The sequence below is a fragment of the Lepidothrix coronata genome, unplaced genomic scaffold (genome assembly GCF_001604755.1).
Source record: "Lepidothrix coronata isolate B3197 unplaced genomic scaffold, Lepidothrix_coronata-1.0 Scaffold14, whole genome shotgun sequence".
Lineage (NCBI taxonomy): Eukaryota > Metazoa > Chordata > Aves > Passeriformes > Pipridae > Lepidothrix > Lepidothrix coronata.
In genome coordinates, this window is record NW_016690194.1 from 8591628 (window position 1) to 8608582 (window position 16955).

A 16955-nucleotide genomic window follows, 5' to 3' on the forward strand; every position below is an offset into this window, starting at 1 on the left:
CTTACACACATCTCTACACCTTGTAAGTGAATAAAAATGTTAGCATGCCTTATACATTTACTGTTAATAAATAAACAAGGAGGATCACTGTAGTGGTTTGAACCAGGTTTTCCCCCTGAAGCTAAGAAAGTGGTAACCCCCAGGGGGTGGTGACACTTGAGATTTGAACCAATCTGCACTCCTGCGAAATATAAACATACCACAACCAGACCGGAAGCGAGGAGTTGTGGTTTGGTAGAAGAAGTAGCCATGTTGTGAAAGCCACGAGGAGAAACAGCAGCAGCCCCACTGGGGGCTGGGCCTCCCCAGCACCCAGCGGGGGCTGCAGGGACCTGGAACAGCATAAAGCTGGGCTAGGTGCCTGCAGTTGAGAGCTAAGAAAGTTTTCTCCACCGTGAGTGAGCAGAGACAGAGCAGAAGCAGAGAAGCAGCGTCCAGAGACTGTGGCTGAGAGCCAGGACAGATAAGAACTGAACCAAACAGCAAACGGCATGCAGCAAGAGAGAAATCCTGGAAGGAGAGCCGAGAAAGCCAAGAGAGCAGCAGGGAGAGAGGAAGCTGGGGTAAGAACTAGAATAAAACCCCATACCCCTCTGAGACCTCCAAGAAAGGAGGGAGATAGACTCCTATTAAGGAGAGGAGCCTTGGAGTGCTGCAGCACCAGAGAGAGAGAGAAGCTAAAAAGCTCGGTTGTCCTGAGAGCTCAGCCAGGATGGTGTGTGGGAGGTTCACCTTGAGGCAGGGCACAGAAGCTCTGCAAGGGGCTTGAGTCCCCTGAAGATACCAGACCGTCACAAAGACCCCCTGTGCTTCATGGTATGACCATGGTGGGATGACCTTTGTCTGCGGTGAACGTAGCCCACGGAAGACCCCTTTGCCTGCATCGAGGGGCTGAGAGGGGCTTGGAGGCCTCCCTCGTGTGTGCTGGCAGAAATCCAGCTATCAGCTGCTGCATGTGAAGAGGACAGATGACTGGTGCCATAGAGAAACTGCTGCTCAGAGACTAGAAGGGATCTGTCCTTCTTCCCTCCTGGACTTTTATTTGGAGGGGAGAAGAGATCTGATCCATTGTAAATACTTATGTCATGGTAGAGATAGTTGAGATTGTGTGTATAATGTATTATAATATTTATTTGTACAGTCATTGTAATATATTCCCTTTCCCCCATTCTGAGTCTCGTGTTTTGTCTGGAAAAAACACATCTTGTACTAGGTTGAGATGTGGGAGGGCGTTTGAAGATAGGGAATTAGATTTTTGAGGCTTTCAAACCATGACAATCACTTGCACTAAATAATGTGGTTTAGGTTTGGTTAGTGGGTTTTCGGCTTTTTTAAATTTTCTTTTTAAAAAAATCTAAACATCACCACAAGACATTCATTTTCTAAGCAAGGCATGTTGAAATCACAAGCTTAAATTTTAGACAGTTAAGCTGAATGGACTAACTTTCAGTATTGAAATCCTAGAATTAATAGTAAAAAAATAAACCTGAACTATAAAAAGCTCTCAAATATTCTTTGCCTTTCAATAATACTGTAAATAAAACTGTAAAACATTTACATTCATTTTTAACTTTGGACAACTTTCAAGGTTCCTAAGCATTTAAAAAACAAGTATAATAACATAATAATGAGCCTGTCATGGTTTGAGAGCCCCAAAATCTAACTCCCTAGTCCAAGCCCCCTCTCACATCTCAACCCAATGTGAGATGGGTTTTCCAGACACCACACGAGACTCAAAACGGGGGAATGGGAATATATATTACAATGACTGTACAAATAAATACTACAATACATTATATACAATCTTAATTATCTCTACCATGACATAAGTATTTACAATGGATCAAATCTCTTCTCCCCTCCAAATGAAAGTCCAGGAGGGAAGAAGGAAAGATCCCTTCTTCAGAGCAGCAATGTCTCTAAGGCAGCAGGTTCTCTTGTTCTCATGCAGCAGCATCTGTAGCTGGATCTCTGCCAGTACACACGAGGCATATCCAAGCCCCTCGGCCCATTGTCTTCAAACGAGGGTCTTCCTCCGTGGGCTGCGTAGCAGGGACAAAACCCGCTTCACCACAGTCATATCATGGGGCGTAAGACCCCCAGGAAGGTCCCTTCCTCAGGGGATTCACCCCTGAGTCAGAAAATCTCGGGTGGCTTTCAGTTGAAGGCCTTTGCCTCAAGAGTTCTACCAGAGCTCCTGTGCTCTGTCTCAGTCTGCCAGCTTGGCAGCAGCGATGAGGGGGAGGGGGGGCCAAGGTCACCACCCCTGCATTCCATCTGGTTGTCCTGGTTCAGTTTTCCAGGACTCCTGAGCTTCTCAGCTCCTCTCTGCAGTGCTGCTGCACTTTAGGACTTCCATTCAGTAGGAGTCCATCCTTTCCACTTAGGAAAGGTCACAAAAGGAGTTTGGGGTTTTATTTCAGTTCTTACCCCAACTTCCTCTCTCTCTGCTGCTGGCTCTCTCTCTCTCGGCTCTCTCAGACAACTTTGTGTCTTCTTTGCTCAGCTGCATGCTGTTTCTGCTGCTTATCTTCCGCTGGCTCTTAGCCACAATCTCTGGACGCTGCCGCTGCTCTGTCTCTGCTCACTCACGGTGGAGAAAACTTTCCTAGCTCTCAGCTACAGGTACCTAGCCCAGCCTTATGCTGTTCCAAGTCCCTGCAGCCCCCTGCAGGGGCGTGGGTGGGGGGACCCAGCCCCCAGTGGGGCTGCTGCTGTTTCTCCTCGTGGCTCCTACAACATGGCTACTTCTTCTAAAACCAAACTACAACTACCTTCTCTTCCGTTCTGCTTGTGATATGTTTATATTTTGCAGAAGCACTCATTGGGTAAAACCTCAAGGGTCACCACCCCCTGGGGTTTTACCATTTTATAACTGCAGGCAGAAAACTGTTTCCCCCCACCACAGAGCCTAAGGAAAATAATTCTGGATACCATAGGAATGGGAGCAGCAGACACACAATAATAGTAGGTCAGTGAGACTGGGAGGCATTTTAGTGGAAGAATTACAAGAAACAGAGAGTGTGGGGTTCTGGGTGTCAGTCCTAGGAGGGAGGGACACAGTGGCTGTAAAATTACAAGACTGGTAGGTGTAAAAAATTCACATCTATGTTCTGAGTGAGTGCCAGTGGCACTTTTATTATCAGGACCTTTAAACCACTCCCTGGCTGTGACCTATTCCTACATTAGTAAAATCCTGTGTGATTAACAATTATATGCCACCTTTGGGCATAGCTCAGAGTACTCTTTGCACTAGAAGCAAAGGAGGAATAGGCTGGTGAAACCTGAATGAACTATTTATGAGGATTATTTGAGTGGATGACAACCCTGTCTTCAAATGCATGACGACAGCCTCCTCAGAGATATGTAGGTACCTAACTCTAATATAAGAGTCTGCCAAGCCAGAGGGATGTGGGCACCTGAATACAAATCAGAAGTCAGCATCCCCAGAGAAGGAAAAGCTTTGCCTGCTCTTGTGTGCATCATATTACAAAACAAGGCACATTCACAAACAAGTGCAAGATGTCCAAATTACTATTACTTGAGGTTTCCTTTAACATATAAAAATTACCAAATTGTTTTTTCTTGAAAACTCTTAATTTGTTTATTTTTCTTGTTATACGATTTTCATTTTCTGAATAAAGATTTAATAATAAAATAAAATAAAGAGCAAAAAATAAATACTGTGATCTAATATGTAATTTAAACAGAATTTCCCATATTAACTGGTCAAGAAAATAAAGTAGAATATGTCACTAGTCTGGCCACAGTTTTCAAGTTGTGTTTGGTTACATCATGATTTAATATGGACTCTTTTTTGAGACTTGGTTATTTCAATACAAAAGTTTATCAAAACACTGCAAACTGCAAACTTGAAATTTTTCTTAACAGGTTGAATATTTATGCTTTTAAAGAAATCCTTTTCTGAACATTTATGCTTAGTAAAACATAATTATGTTGGATATCTATGGAAAACTGTGTAAATATGGCTGATGTGTAATTAAAAGTCAATCAGAATTAATTTTCAAGAAATAACTCAGGAATTCCTGGAAATTTCATTTTATTTATGAACCTATGAGTAGTTACAGATTATTTACACTGCATGTAAGAGGACTGGCGTGGAGTGAGGTTGTTGTGTTTGCACATCTTAAGAGAAAAAAGAAATTTGCATAGCAAGGTATTCTAACACCAAGCACTTTGAACTAGATCAGTGACAGCAAAAAGTAACTGGTTTTGTGAGAAACCAGATCTAATGTAAGCATGGAGTGCTGTTTTCAAAATATTTTAAAATCAAAAATAATTATATGAACTTACTGAATCAATATACTTCAACTTGCAAACATGTTATGAATAATAGGATTTACTTATGATATTCATAAGTTATTTGTGAGTTTCTAGTCATCAGAAATCCCTGATTTCTAGGAACTCAAAACCTCATGACGCTCAGGAAATTAAGATGTTCCTTGACTTTACTCTTAATTTCAAGGACACAGAGTAAACAAATAACCATTTCAATATTAGACATGATAAAGAAAAAATGGTTTGTTGTGTTTAGTTGTGTTGCTGTGTCCATACTAGTTAAAAATTTAAAGATATGCCTTTTCCTCCTCACATTTAAATCAAATGTTGCTTCAGCAAATAAGTTTTCATTGACTAGTCAATTTTATAAACTAACATCATATTCAAAAATGTACATATAAATATGTGCTATGAAACGTTTATATTTTCAGTTTATTTATATTGTCAGTGGTTGGAGGTTCTCAAGACTGGATTAGACAAATCTGACACAGTGTTGGCAGTAGTCCCACCCTGTGACAATCTTCTTTTGTGACTACTGAACTCAGTGAGGCAAATCAGTTTGAATGTGGGTTGTTAAGCTGAATCAGGGACTTGAAATCTTCTTTTTACAGATAATGAACTTGAGTAATATCAATCCCCTATATCTTACTTACCTGTTTAAAATGAAAGAGGTTGTCATGCAGTAAGGTCTGTTCAAGCCCTTCTCACCAAGTATTAAACTGTATTACTAAATAAAAATTGGAATCTGTCAAGTAAGTTACTGTACATCCAAGATAAAATCAGACTTTTGTAAGATATAATGCCTTTATGCCAATAACTGCACATATAGATGAAAAACTGATTATCAGGAGTAACTACACTACCTCATATATTAACCATTACTATTATTTATAGATGTTTTAATGATCATTATGTGGGGTAGGTGTGTGAAGAAAACCTTATCTGTGTTTCAAATTCCATTTTTACTTTCATATTTATCAGGTTTGGTATATATTTGTACTGAGTCATATTTTTTCCAGTGTTCAGAAGGAAACTTTTAGTTTCAAGATCTCCTATTCCTTTTACAGTAATGAGTGTCAAATATACTCTGTTTTAAACCAGACTCTCCTACACTCTCCCATGGCTTTAAAAACCCCACACAAATGCAAATTTGAAGAATAGTGGATACCATGCAAACATTTTTGCATAAATTCCTACTATGACTTTTTATTCAGTTTTCAAGTGCTCCAAAATTTAGAGAGAGCATATTTCTTATCTGGAATTCTTATCAAAGTGGATGTAATTTCCTCTATTACAAGTCATCAGGCATGTATTCAGTCTAACACAGACTGCTGTCAGCAGGCAGACGTGACCTGGACACTCTTGGTTGGCAAATTCTTTAATATTCCTCCCTGCTCACATAGCCATTACCAAAAGAGGCTGCCACATGCAGTTAAAGAGAACAGGAAGAAATTATCCACAATGAAAAATACCATCATCAACAAAGTTACAGAGGAAAGAGGTTTACACAAAATGATATGAAGTTCAAATGTTTCCCTCAAAAACTTTCTGCATTTCTTTATCTAATGAGAATGTCACACTGCAAAAATCAATGCTTCTCTAATGTTTTCCCTGCTGCAGTCCTGACTTTAAAAGGATACTTATTACATAGGAGCTGCTACTGAAGATGACCATTATTTCCCCATTCTATAGTTAATTGCATACTCTCATAAAGCTTTGTGACAAAAGTCTTGAGCAGCCCTGTAATTTCCCCAAAATTACTGGGATATTAGGCAAGGCTGTTTACAGTGAATTGGTATCATTTACACAAGTACACTCATACTACTGATACTGTCTTTGCTCCTCATAGATATATATAGTCACAGTCGCTTATATCTTCCAACTATGGTCCCCCATAATATCTTTCTCCCTAATTTGGAGAGAAATGGATTTAATGACTGTTGAATAGAGGGATACGAAAGTAGTTGGATGGTCACATACAGAGGGTCGTGGTCAATGACTCAGAGTCTCAATGGACATCAGTGATCAGTGGTGCCCTCAGGAGTCTGTGTTGGGACCAGTGTGACTTAACTTCTTCATTAATGACATGGATGGAGGGACTGAGGGACCCTCAGCAGGTTTGCAGGTGACACCAAGCTGACGGTGCATTGACACACCTGAAGGATAGGGCCATCCAGAGGGACCTAGAAAAACTCCAGAAGTGACCCCTGGGAATCTCCTGAGGTTTAAGGCTAAGGGCTGGTGCTCTACTGGCATCGAGGCACCCCCAGGATCAGTCCAGGCTGGGCATGAGCAGGTAGAGCAGCCCTGGGGAGAAGGACTTGGGGGTGCTGGTGGGGGAGAGGCTGGACATGGGCTGATCCCTCAGTGGGGGCAGCAGGGCAGGGGGAAATTCTGCCCCTCTGCCCCCTCAGGTGAGACCCCACCTGCAGAGCTGCCTCCAGCCCTGGGGGCCAGCACAGCAAAGACATGGAGCTGCTGGAGCGAGTCCAGAGGAGGCACCAAGATGATCAGAGGGATGGAGCAGCTCTGCTGTGAGGAAAGGCTGAGAGAGTTGGGATTGTTCAGCCTGGAGAAGGAAGCATTGGGGTGACCTAATTGTGGCCTTCCAGGACATGAAGGGGCTGCAAGGAACACGGAGAAAGACTATTTACAAAGGCCTGGAGTGACAGGACAAGGGGGAATGGCTTAAAACTGACAGAGAGTAGGTTTAGATGGGATATCAGGAAGAAATTCTTGGCTGTGAGGCTGGTGAGGCTCTGGCACAGGTTGCCCAGAGAAGGTGCGGCTGCCCCATTCCTGGAAGTGTCCAGGGCCAGACTGGACGGGGCTGGAGCAACCTGAGATAGCGGAAGGTGTCCTGTCCCTTGCAGGGAGTGGACCTGGATTGTCTTTAGGGTCCCAAAACATTCTGGGATACTATGATTATGCTGTAAGTGCTGCTAACAATGGCCTGGATCCATTGGATGCTCTACATAACATGCTGGGGTTCTAAAGTAAGGACATTTCCTATATGGCCCCTCTAACTTCCAAACAGGAAAAAACAAGTGGAGGTAACTGTCTTAAAAAAGTAGGAACAAATAAAGATCATCAAGTTGGCTCTAACAATGTACAACATTATTAGTTACCACTTTCCCTGTATTTTCAGACTGAGAAATTCCTGTGGCAGAATAGGAGTTAGAGTGCATATTGTAGAGGTAAACAATGAAAAAGGACTAAGAATACTCATTAATTAATATGCACATATTCTCTCCAATTTCTGGAAATGACAGACAGAAGCATAGATTCACTGCAACACAGCATAAAAATAATAAATAAACTACTGCCATCTGCTGCTCGTGAGTCTGAGCTGTTGTGTGGTCATTTGGATTTGATTTACCTTTGTGTCATACTGGGAGGAAATAACAGACTTCTGTTTCAAATGTGTTTTCACACCATCAAAAAAACCCTCCTACACAAAACTGCTCAGCACCAGAATTTTTGACATAAAGTTACTTTTCCAAAAGAATATCAACCATTCTCTAGAAGAAATCAGGATTGCACAACTAGTGCTGTCATTCTAGTTTCTCTGAACTTTTGAGACATGTGTGCTAAACTTTGGTAATCATTTATTTATAAGACAAAAATGCTGAAGTAGCTCTGTAAAAAAGGGGCCATTTTTATTGTGAATTCTACCAACTCTTTTTTTATGCTTGGTATATTACCTGATTTGACTCTTTCTATCTCTGTGACAACAAATTTGTTACCTTCCTTGGTGGCTTCTTTAGAAATATATATATATAAATTATTTGAGGTAAATCTTAAAAGTATTGTCTCTTTATTGGCATGAATAAATGAAGTAATATAATTAAAAATGTCCTTGGAAAAATGAAATTATCAATTAGGTTACACTTATGGTATAATTAATCCTGTTTATCTTTAAAAAATAAAAGTAAGAAAACTCTATGCTCTGCATGGTTCCTAAATGCTACTTTCTTAATTAGGGAATTCTTCCACGGGATCACAGATAATTCTATTATTAAAACTTTTTTTGCTACCTTATCTTATTAATTATATTCTTGGGTATAGTCCATAACTGTGATGAAGCAACACTATGATTTTCTTCAGTTATTGGAATCTGAGCTGCTTTCTGACCACGGTATTTGACAGCCGTGTACAGACACACTTACCATCATGTTCTTCTCCATGGTGTTAATTAATAGTGTCACCTTTTTGAACAGGTGTTATTAAATACAGGGGGTCTTTTGCTATAAGATGATGTCAGCGAAGTAAGCGATACAGGAACATTTTAAATTCACATATCTGAGGCTATTATTTACTAAATAACTATTGTATAAAAAAAAATAGAATCATCTAATAATACAATAATATAGAGTAACCCTACATAGTTTGGTTGTGTATTTCAAAGGGATCTTTGAAAGTGCTCAATATTGGCCAAACCCCGCAACTGTTGCCCTCAATACCTTAATTAGAATGAGAACATTAGGTCAATGCCATGTGCTTTTCATAATCCAATAAGACACTTTACTTGTGATAGTTTGCAGAAATACAGCTCCAGACCATGTTCTAAAAAGATATGGGAAGTCTATTCCAGAAAAAAAGGTCATCTGCATTCCTGCTGGCCTAATTTCCACCAGATGTGACTGCTCTCTGATGATGCCTTAAGCCCCTAAGGATCTTTTAAAAAAAAAAAAAGGTATTTTGAAGCTATGAACACCAGAAATCTTTTGAAAGAAGAAGTTCACCTAAATCCTTTGCAGTATCTGGGCAAACAGTGAGGGTTTGATTTCTTGAGTAGGAAATACTCAAATTTAAAAATGGATTATTCAATTATTGTAAAGGAACTAGTGATAAAGTATATTTTAGGACTAATTAAAATATATTTTGATCAAAACCCAGAAAGCAATAGGCTTATAGTCTTGTAGTACCTCCTTGTATTCAGCACCTATCAAAGAATTCCTAGAATTGGGGAATTTTATGTATATCATGTCTATATATTTTATGTATAGTATTATCTGCAAACCACTACTCAGTGTTTAGAGACTCTCCCTCTAAAAAGGAATCAGAAAATAAGAGGTGATGAAAAGGCTGTTATTTTCTGAATCAACATCAAGTACTCCCAAACCTATTGCTGTCCAATGATAGCAGAGCATGAATACAATAATTTTGGATAAGTATTTTAGTTATAGTCCTCAATGCTTCTTGAACCACCTCTTCATAGTCCAAAGCCAGCAATTACTGTGACATTTAGAAACAAGAAAAAAAATCTTAATTGCATAATTTTGTAAATATTTGTTATTAATGGTCCATAGTTTAGTGTTGATAAAGCTCTTCTCTGAAACATGACAAATTGGTTCTTCAAGAGGTGCATCACAACCCAGCATGTTTCCTCCTATCCTTGCATGCAAAATCAGTAATGAACGGCACATTTTTTTCAGTCTTTAGAGTGGTGCAAGTTAAGGTCTCAAAAAAATTCCCAAAAGACAAAGCTAAACACGTATTTAGTCTTCAAAACTAATATTTGATTATTAGAAATTACACGTCTTTCTAATAGCTCTGGTAAACAACAGTCATTTTAAAAAAAAAGTTTGCCATAATACTGAGTTAATGAGTTTTCCTCTCATTTTACGAAAAGACATAACACATTGAAATTACAAACAGGTATCTTTTATTTCAGAGCTTAATAGAAGTTCTGCAGTTTCCGTCCAAAATAAGCAAAGGAGCTACTATAGATCTGCTGAAAGAAAAAGTGTCTCATGATTTTTAAATATACATCAGGTATTTGAAAATTCTTGAGTGCTGGATTTACACTGAGATCTTTGGAAGTCCTTCATGAACTAAAGCTCTCAGGCAAATCTAAGGCCAATTTTTCATTTATACAAATATCAAAAGTTAGATTCTGTGAAACTATGAAGACTGTAGTCCAGAGAAAACATTAGGTTTGAATCTCTCCCTTAAAATTTAACAACATTGTCATTAATTACTCTGGTTAAAAAGCAAGACAAAAAAAGCACAAAGCAAACAAAACAAACAAACAAAAAACCAAACCAAAACAAACAAAAAAACCCTAACAACCTAAACAAACTCCTTAAATAAAAACACTGAAAAAATTCTGGAACGTATTTCAACTGCAGATAAATTTTATGGACAATTTTATCCACTCAGGGAGAGTTTAATTGTATGTTTAAGTACCTAATATACCAAATCTTTTTTGTATGTATATGGATAGAGTATTACCATCTAAATCAATGTCCAGGAACCTTTGAAACGCTCACCAAGGAAATTATTTGTAAATAAATGAACCTGCTCTGATGATTTCTTTATCTTTTTTTTAACTCCTGAACCAAGAGGGCTATAATCTAAATGAAGCTTGCACCAAAAAAAAAAAAAAGTTTCATGAAATTGTAAGAAATTAACTGCTTTATTTGATCTTGCACTACAATTTTGTTTAATTTCAAGGTTGAGATTTTAATCTAAATTTCTTATGCTTGGCATTTTCTTTCAGTTCATTTTATTGATTTATGATCATTTTATTAATTTCTGTAAGTCCTCTTGCCATCAAAATCAATAATCGCAATGGGAATTTTGCATAGCTGTTGAAGTCCACAAGAAACTCATCACATACTGGAACATGGGAATTACTCTGTGCTTTTGAAAACTGAAATTGCATTTAGAATTAAATCTATAAAGGAAAATCAATTTAATGGGGGGTCTCATAACAAGAATATATATTACAAAACTTAAAGCCAAAAAATGGTAATGTTTGTTCGTAACTTGTATATGACATAGGAAAAAGCCCCTTGAAAATTCATTTTGGTTGGAGGTTTGAGGAAAACAAGGTCAAACTCAAATGGGTGCAAAAAAAGTTCCTAGGATGCCCAAGGGAATTAGATTACAGAACACAGGAAATGGGTGATAAAAGAAATTACTTATTTGTCCTGGATTGTAAAATAGACATAAAATCAGACAAAAATCCTCCATACAGGTACCTCAGAAGACAAAACTAAGAGAAGTTCTAGTTATACTCCATAACAATATTTGACCCAATATTTGCACAAGGACAAAGGAAAAACATTGATGATCATATTTAAGCTTGGAGTTCATTGATTGTTCTTAACAAAACAGCATTTTTTTTAAGGAAGACTGGTGGAAAATTCCCCTGTATCCAAGAACAGAAGCAAACACTTTTATGGTAGACTATAAAGCATGACAAGTGATTAACTCTATGTTTTGAGAGATTTTTCAAACCCTAGGATTTTACAGAGAGTGTTTTACAGTTCAGTTTACTAAAATATTTTAGCTTTTACTCACTAGACTGCTATCAAATTCGTGGACATCCTCTTCATTGTCAAATCAAAGACAGATATGAAATACAGAATACAAATACTGACAATCAAAGTGAGCTTCACCTGTCCCTCAATTCATTCCACAAATTAACCTTGGAAAAATCAGTGAATTTCTTTCTCAGGTACAGGGCAGTGTTAATTTATTTCAAGGTGTCTAACTAATAGCAGTGCTAATGAAATGCACTGGATATAATTTTAACAGCAACTGTTATCTTTATAACAACTCAGCATTTCATCTAAAGGGCAGATTTTTATTAAATAAGGTAGGCAGAGATCAAATGTTAAAGTCACATAAATGTCCATGCAGGAGACAATCCTTATTCAAGATTCTACTATTCAAAATTAAGCAAGTACATTAAGTAAATTAATCATAGATTCAACATGAACATGATGAAGTCCTTTGCCAGAGACAGCTACAGAACCTGAATTTTAAACATGATGTATAATACATTGAAAGTAATGCAAAACAGCAGGAGTGGAGTGTGAGAATTAAGTAGGCATAAGGGGTTGTCCTTCCTGAATACTCCCTCCTACTGCCTGTGAAACAGAGTGGCACATGACTGTGAAACCCTTAAGTAGTAATGTCCAACATTGTTTTGAAATGTACTTTTTTTACAGTCCCACCATAACAATTAGAATAAAATAATGAGCAAACACGCTATCTCAGTTGCCTCTTTGCAACATTTCTCGTCCCTGTTTTACTACTTAAAGATTATTGCACCCCAAAGCTGTTTGGATCAATTACTGCAGGACTTTTTTCATCTTTTGAAAACTTTGAGGTGCTCTTTAGAAAATTGCTAGATTTTCCAAGACTTTAATCTCTGTATTGATGACCCATCTGCTTAGGGAACTTGCAGTTCTGTCTCACAGTACTGAAATACTGAGTTTTTTCCTAGTTCATGAACTTCTGCTCATAGGTATAGCTCAGTAAAGATTAGTACTAACATATTAGGTTTCACCTCATTTTGCCACCCCTATTTCTTTTTTTTTCCCCAAGAAATACCACATCAGTAATTCTTTATTTATTTCTACTCTACTTCAAAAACATTTTTTCCCCAACACATTTTAACTGTCTGTTGGTTCAATGCATCCTGCTTCACACACCCGCTTCTCACTGGTCAAACACAAATACTGAATTGCAAATCATGTGTCCCTCAGATTGTCACCATTTAATATATCTAATGTATATTAATAATTTTCTTTTGTTATTCTAACATTGTCCTCTTTTAAATGTACATACATCATTATTTTGGGAACTTGGAATCTGATGCTGAATCACCTGATTTCAGCAGGCTCCTTGAAAATTTAAGAAATGTATTTATGCTGAGATTAATTCTACATGGGTCATATAATTATTCTTTGGAATAGGATTATTATAAAAACAAAATGTGTCTCCGTTGTTCCCTTGACTTCCTAAAGAAAAAGATGGAGAGCTCATAAAATGGTATGGCAACCTTGGGAATATATTTCTACTACAGCTCTTGAATTGGATTTGTTTAGATACTGTTGTGAATTTATGGAGAGATTACACTGACTTCATGTTTGCCCTCAAGCTGAAATGCTCCAATTTCTGCAGTAATCTGCAATTACTCTCTCTTGGCTCGAGTAAGGCAGCTAGTTTCCCAGATGCAGAATCTCAGGCATGAAAATGGTGTCCAGTTTGCACTGGAGCTGGGACTTAAAGTGAGATTCAGCCTGTGAGAGCTTGGAAAGAGTTACTGGACATCAGTATCCATAAATATGTGTACATCATACTCAACAAAAGGTATTTCTAAATGATTTAGAAAAAGGAAGAGTCTCTAGAATTTGGAAATGTTGTACAAAAGATCCTCTATTTCATTTTATTTTTGGTAAACGGTTGCACCTTGCCTTAAATTCTGAAGCATGAGATTCAATGTTTGGGTTTTTTTCCCAAATACAGACTCTCATAAAATAGAACAGCAGACCTGCTGGAGAACTTAGCACAACAAATTTTTTCATCTTAATAACTTTGCCTTAACTGACAGTCATTCACACAATGATGTGCATAATGTCTGACATAATATAAAAATTCTCCTTAATAATTGCCACAAAACCAAATTTTAAAGTCAAAGTCTAAAAAGTATTGCAGATTTTCCTCAAGTGCTCAATATTAGTCTGCTAGATATTTCTGACTCTTTAAACCTATAATTTCATTCATTATTGATAAGAATATGCATCTGAGTGAAGACTGATTGGAAAATTAATATGCTAACCACATGATGCAAAGTAAATTGTCATTACAAAAAAAAAAAAAACAAACGGGAAATTATGTTCTTTGTAATGTAGAGTGGGAAAACAGCTAAAGATATAACTTCTATTAATCACTTTCAATTGCACAATTGTACAATTACTATCTTGTTATTCATGTCTATTCATTCTTCCACTATCTGAAGCATAGAAAACAGATGACATTCGTCCACCGCACAACGGGAGGGCGTGGGACTAAATCCTAGGACCAGATCCTGGCACTGGCCACAAATGTAAGTAAAAACTAACAACATGACATAGTTCCTTCTCAGTCACTGATAATCAGAGACAAGAGGAGGATTTTTGATTTGAATTAATTTGGTCTCAAGGGTGTTCCCAGTATGATGTAACTACAGTAAAGATTCACAGCCTCTGACTTAGGAAGCCAGTTTTTCTTGGCTCTCCCTAAAGATGCAGTGATGCAACATGAGCTCCTGCAAAAGGTGATTTTGAATATCCTGCTCTAAACAGCCCTCTGTTTACTCTGTTGTTATTATGCCAGATACCAGCTGCCATGTGTGCTGCTCTTTTCTTACAGCAAATGACAACATAATCAGTAAGACTTTGCTTGCTATGACTCAATGAGATGAAGCATTTGGCAAAACAACATTTCCAGCACAGAGTCACATATTAATGAAACCTTTCCTCAGTGCTCCCTGTCTGTGTGAGAACCAGGTCTTTGCATAGAGGGAAATTGCTTTGGACAAGTGAAGAAATTAAAGCAGATACAGTGTCTCTTCAGGGTCTTTGGTTGTGATACAATCACAACTATACCATTCTTGCATCACTTCCATCTTCGCACTTTTACCATCACTTTTATGCAGCCCCTTCATTTGTGTTCCCCTCTTGGTATTTAAGACAAGGGAGTTACAATCTTATCCTTTTCTTTACTGTTGGAAAAATCATTATTCCATTTGTTACTCCTCCTTGCCCTTTCTCCTAAACAGAAAACAAAGCAAAGGATAACAACTCCAAAAGCTCCTAGTACACCATCACTGTTGTTCTTGCCCTTTTTAAATGTGGTTTCTCATCAGTTTGAAATTTTTGTTGGTGGAGGGGTGGGGAGTGGAGGGCAATATGAAGAACATGACAATATCATTGAATAAGAAGATGTCAGCCATCATTGAGAAGGACTGCCACAGTCCAAAAGGGGGGAATGGGGCCATGGCACAGCACGGGTTCAGGAGACAAGGTAAGGTGCAGGTAGAATGCTTTATTCAAGCATGCACGCGATTTTTTATCAGCTCAGGAGGGGAAAGGGCCAGAACATGGGGTGGAGCATGGGACAGACAAGCGGGAGAATAAACCAGGATAGGGACACAGGCAAAAGGGAGAGGAGCGTAGGAGGAACTGGGGAAGGAAAGGGCGAATGGTGGCTGTTTCCTCTTTGCAGTTTTTCTCCAGCTAACCAGCAGGGAAGCAGGGAAGTGAACAAGCCTGGAGATACAAATTCTGCGGAAACATACAATGTGTATACACATAATAACTGTAAAGTCTGCATCATAAAGTCCTTTCAATCTCTGTACATATTTTTCCACTTCTGAAATCGTTCCCATTCTGATTCTTGGTCCTCGACAAAGGACAATAGAGTTCTCCCTTCTTTTTGAATTCAGAGAGGGAAGGGGAGCAGCAGTGGCAGCAGCAATGGCACTCCAGTGTACCTGTGTGTACACACAGGGCTTCCATTCAAAGCAGGCTCTGGCTGCACACAGGTGTACAGGTCAGAATAAGTAATGCCTTCGCTGTCCCTTAACAACAAGGGAAAGATAAAGGAATCTTGTTGGGAATTAAGATGGAAAGTGTCGCTGCTGTACCTGCTGACTTTCTTTCATTATTTTCTTTCAGGACCACTGTGACCCTGATTGTGTGTGGAGTTCATAATGATGCTTCAGGTTCATGACACATTCCTGGAGGGAAATAAAATCTCCTGCCAGTGGTAGAGGATGCTCAGTGAATGCAGCTGTACCTTCTCTCCCGCAGTTTTGCTGCCCATTTCCAGCCCTCTTTGCACATCCAGCAGTCAATATCCATGCATTTTGACATACTTGGGGAAAACATGTTTATTTCAACCCTGATTTTGTATACTTACTGAGCGAAGTAATAGCAGTGGAAAAGCAAAAGTAATTCTACCTTCTCACTTTAAAGATTTTCCTCACTCCTTTATCATATACAAAATACTATTGTATTTAATAATGCATAATATTAATATTAAAACAAAAAAATAAACCAAACTCAATAAATAACACCTCATATAGCTATTTCTGTAAATGGCATGTTAGGCTAGATGGACCACTGATCTCACCAAGAGGGAAATTCCTTATGTTCTTAAATCCTTTTGACTTTTTACTGATTCCAAGGGAGAAGTCTTGGAAGTTATAGTGAAAAACCTGCATAAGTGCTTTTTTTATTAGCACATGAAGAGTTTTATGAATCTGACAAAATTTAGTGACTGCAACGTATGTCACCCACAAACTACTGACATGCTAATCAAATGTCTTTTTATATGCAATATTCCTTAGGCAAGAAAAAACAATGGAGTTATCTAACCTGAAAACAGAAATAAGTTAATCTCATACTCCAAAAAGCAATATACCCAAATTACCGAGGAAAGAATTTTTCCAAAACATGACTATTGTTCCATATAACAAGCTTGACTGAGACACAGGTGATTTTTCTGTATCCCTGAGTATGTCCCCACACAGTTAAGTACTTTTTGAAGTGCAGCTGCCACAGGATAGTCACCACTACTCTATCACTCCAGCAAATTACATGGTCCATTTTGGGTAGTCACATTGTGTGATGTCTGACTTGGAATTTTTTTTCCTGCGCCTTTGAATGAATTTCTGCAGAACTAGGCTATTAACACAGTGCTTGTATTTATGTAATATCAGGTGTATTACTATAATAACTATAATGAACCCTCTACTAAACCTAAATGAATAACTGCCTTTGATCCAACTTAATGGTCATTTTGCTTTATCAAAATTTGGAGAGGATCCTCTTTGGTGTTGTTGATTGTAACCATCAACAAGAGTCAAACAC

At 38.2% G+C, this 16955-nt stretch overlaps 1 long non-coding RNA gene across 1 annotated transcript; it reads left to right on the plus strand.

Annotated features, from left to right (window-relative positions):
* The first annotated feature begins 9974 nt into the window (after positions 1-9974).
* On the plus strand, positions 9975-15841 carry LOC108493083. The gene is made up of 3 exons (XR_001873328.1): positions 9975-10077; positions 14060-14146; positions 15759-15841. It is a non-coding gene; the product is annotated as an uncharacterized LOC108493083 (long non-coding RNA).
* The last annotated feature ends 1114 nt before the right edge of the window (positions 15842-16955 follow it).